At 48.4% G+C, this 3,862-nt stretch overlaps 1 protein-coding gene across 3 annotated transcripts in view; it reads left to right on the top strand.

Moving 5' to 3' along the window:
• Positions 1-3,219: 3,219 nt before the first annotated feature.
• The window catches only part of Spats2l (spermatogenesis associated serine rich 2 like), a 165,848-nt gene continuing 165,205 nt past the window's right edge, over positions 3,220-3,862 (top strand). The window contains exon 1 of one of the 3 annotated variants that reach the window (XM_055616711.1): positions 3,220-3,286. The gene's annotated coding sequence lies outside the window, so the exon portion shown is untranslated. Of the gene's footprint in view, positions 3,287-3,526; positions 3,598-3,777; positions 3,820-3,862 lie in introns of those variants that run through there. The other 2 variants (XM_055616709.1, XM_055616710.1) reach the window with 2 other exon arrangements.

Below are 3,862 nucleotides of genomic sequence, written 5' to 3'. Positions count from 1 at the left end.
GTCGCACCTCCTATTTCCTGCCTAAGCTATAGGCCATCAGATTTTTTTATTGACAGGTGTTGTGTCCATGCACTGCACAAGATATTCTCTCAACAAGTAGTCCTGGTCAAGGTGTGGCTTTGCCCATCACTGACCCATTCTTGTCTTGATGCCATTATCTCCAGCAAATCAGACTGTCAAGTTTTCAGCATTTCATGGAATCTCTTCCTGTGAGACAAGTTCCCCTCTGTTTTGCACAAGGGGCTCAGACTTTTCTTTCCTCATCAGGAGACTCCAAGGGAAATTCTAACTCACTGAGGACTATTGTTTCAATAGTCTGATCCCTGATGGCTTTAAAATATCTGAGTTTCCCTTTAAAATATCCTTACTGCTGCCAGGATGGGTACACTACCTCCCTATTTTTTAACAAAAGTGTTAGATTTAATGTAGAAGCAAACAGCCCTAGACCCAGTGCTCAGAACAATTTTTATTCCTTACTTGTACTATGTGTCCACTAAAACCCACAGACATGCCAGTGCTCTGTGTCATCATTGGCTCCTGTCTGGTGAAGCTGCCATCTCTATGTACCTGTTTGCAGCATTGTATAGAATGAATAGATGAATATGGTGATCTGGCGGGAGAACGTCTCAGGGCCGTGATCCAGTCAAACAAAGAAGTGAAACCCCATCATGGTTTCTGAAGAGCTGGAGTATCTTCGTCAGCATCCGGAGGGAGATAACCTGGATTCCACCCAGGGACTGCACCCAGCCAAAGTCCAGGATGTCTCCGCTGTAGCCAGTCCTATCAGGCCAAATGCTGCCTGATACCCTGGAGCCTAGCAACTCCACCATTCCCTGTGTACATTGCTCAGTTATTGACATTCAAATGGATACTATGCAACTGATGAAGGCCTTGAGCTGGCTTTCCTGAAGGTGTCCCTTGCTCTGAAAGACCCACACCTAGAAACTCAAGAATCCAGCACAATGAGGATTGAAAAGAAGGAAATGTGACTTTTTACTGAAATCAATACTGTGGCAGACAGCTTTACTGACCTTCATGCTTACAGTGAAACACATTAGTTAGAGAGTGAAAGAGGCAATGAGGAAGAAAGAAGTAGCTGCAGATGTAAACTACCTACACAGAAGCATTAGAAAATATAAACCAACATACTTTGCCCTTTGGAAGACATTTGCTGATGTGGTACTTATTCTCTTCAGAAAGGATCTTTAGTTTTTAAATTTAGTTTAAAACAAAACAAAACAAAACAGAGCCTTGCATGGTGACACACCTTTAATCCCAGCACTCAGGGAGGCTGATGCAGGCAGATGGACAGCCTGGTCTACAAAGGGAGTCCAGGACAGCCAAGGCCACACAAAGAAACCTTGTCTCAAATAAACAAAAACAATCAATCAAACAGAAACAGTAAAATGTGATTCATGGATTTTAATCTTACAAAATAATTCTGAACAAGAGAGTCATATTGACATAAACCCCCTGGTTATAAATTCAAACAATGTACTTTTCAATTTTCCAACATCTACTTAAAAACACAAATGTCTCTTTCACATTCTATTTGGCTTTTCACATCTTCGTGTCATAACAGTAGGAATCTATTTTATATGATTTAAGAAAACCATTTATGCTTGACTCATCAAAATAAGCCTTGTTATTTAATATGGAAGGAAAGCTTTTACTTACATTTCAGTAAGTGCTTTTAACCCTTGATTCCAGAAACTTAACATTTTACTTTTCCCAGAGTACAATAATTTGAGCAATGGAAGGCCTGAGACTGATTTGAAACTGTCTGTAACACTTACAGGAGTCTGATTTGTTTTGCGAGGGCCATGTCTAACTCCTGAAAGATACCATTGTTTCCTTAAGGTTATCATATTCTTGCCCTATCAAGGCCTGCATCTCCACCTCACTGGAGATCAGCTGCAGTCCCCTTGGTCCTACAGTAACTGTTGCTATGTTGTTGTTTTTTTCATCAGTTCCACGCTTTGACTTCTCTGCTCTTGGCCCACAAAGCAGTTATTATTATAGGTATGACTTACTGGAAAGCCACCCTCAAATATGAAAAGGCTAGGTCTGGCTTCTGAAAACCCTTTCATCCCTCTGGTCTTGAAAGCATTTTTCTGTCAGACTTCAGTAAGCAAGTTGGATTTCGAGTCCCGGGAAGGTTATGAAGTGGTAGAAGAAAGGAATGAAACCTGAGTTCAGTGCTATTTCCAAAGCCCATCCTTAGGGAAGCAATAATGTATTACTTGTTTTCGAATTCTAGTCAGGGGGGAACCCTCGCTCCAAACTTAAATGGCTTACTATGCAAGACGATCTGAAATGTGCGTGCACCCCACTCCAAGTCGCATTGTCCCAAGTTACTAATTAATTCTTCTAAACTCAATAAGCAACAGGATGGCGTTTGTCCTCGACTTGTACAGAAGCTGGTTTTTCCCTTCTGCGGCAAGGTGAGGCCAGACTGGGTTCAAATTCTTCTTCTGTTTACTAGGTGAAAACTTAGGCAAAATTATTTAACATTTTCATCTCCCATCTTTGTTTGCAAAAAGGTGGACAAAAGCCATACCTACCTGAAGGACTGGATCAAATATTAAAGCACCTAGTCATCAATCCAGCCTACGAGGTAGGAGGAAAACTCCCTGTCAGGTAACAAAGTGAGTTACTTCCTATCGCCAGAGCGGGCTTTGTCAACTGGGGTATGATGTAGGGTAGAGCCCAATGTTACCTGAAAGTGTAATTCGTTTTAAATAACGACTTCCTGAAATGGAATACAATCCTGCTGTTCTGAACTTAAGAGGGGTATCTGACTGCTGAGAAAACAGTTACTGCCCAGAGAGAAGGCGGCTGGGAAGTTACCCTTCAAAAACAAACCTGAGAGCAGCCTGCATTTCCCTCTGCTGCCTCTGGAAGAGGTGTGCGATCTAAAGTGCGTCCATCATGAATAATGATTGCCTTTACTCTCCCGACTGCCTCACTCCCAGGCAGGAACAGCACGGGCCGATGCCACGGGGCTTCTTGGGGCGGCTCGGTGGGTGATCACGCACGGCTAGAACCCCGCGTGTGAGCCGCGGGGAAGGCGGGGAGGCTGGACACTTCTCTCTAGTCTGGTTTCAAAGGTTGGGCTGAGTCCCAGCGTTCATCCGGGGGCCTGATTTTCCGCGGCATTTCCGAATAAGCTATCTTTGTTTACACTGGAGCTTGGCTCACCCTCAGAAAGCATTAACTACCTTCCACCGGGAGAAGCCTCTCGCCTTTGCAGACGGCTCCGGGGCAGCAAAGTTCGTCTTCCTGGGTAGGAAAGAACGATCCTCCTGCTCCCCGCGCGGGTGGCGACCCGCGTCTGGGTAACGGTGGGCAGCTTAGGGGAGGTGGAGGATCGGAGGGGAAGGGGTGGAGGTTGGCTGCGGGGCAAGGCAGCAAAGTGCGGAAGCAGCACAGGGGATGCTTCCAGAAAGTGGGGTGGGAGCGGAGCTAGGGAGGGCGCGTGGAGGGACGGGATCCGTGTCAGAACGTGCGTGTGAGCCGATACAAAACCCAGGGAGGCGTGATCGGCGGCGTGTGTGCGAGCCGGAGCGAGGGGCGCCGGCGGGGTGTGTGCTCCCGGTGAGTGACACGGAGGGGCGGGCGGCCGCGGGGCGGGGGCGGCTGCGCGGGCGGGAGTGTCCCTGCGCGGGGCTGGCTGGCGGCGCGGAGTTGAGGCAGTGAAGGAATCCAGCCCTCCGGCCGAGCGGCCCTGCCGCGGCTCTCCCTCCGCCCGCCCTCCGCGCCGCAGGGCCGCCAGCGCCGCGCCCCGGCCCGGGACAGAGCGGCGGCGCCCGCGCCGAGGTAAGCCTGGGCTCCCCGGGACGCGGGGCGCGGCGGGGCCTGC

This window comes from Psammomys obesus, unplaced genomic scaffold (genome assembly GCF_907164565.1).
Source record: "Psammomys obesus unplaced genomic scaffold, mPsaObe1.curated_primary_1811, whole genome shotgun sequence".
NCBI classification, from domain to species: Eukaryota; Metazoa; Chordata; class Mammalia; order Rodentia; family Muridae; genus Psammomys; species Psammomys obesus.
Note: the sequence above shows the minus strand (reverse complement) of the source record. Positions and strands in the feature narration are given on the sequence as shown.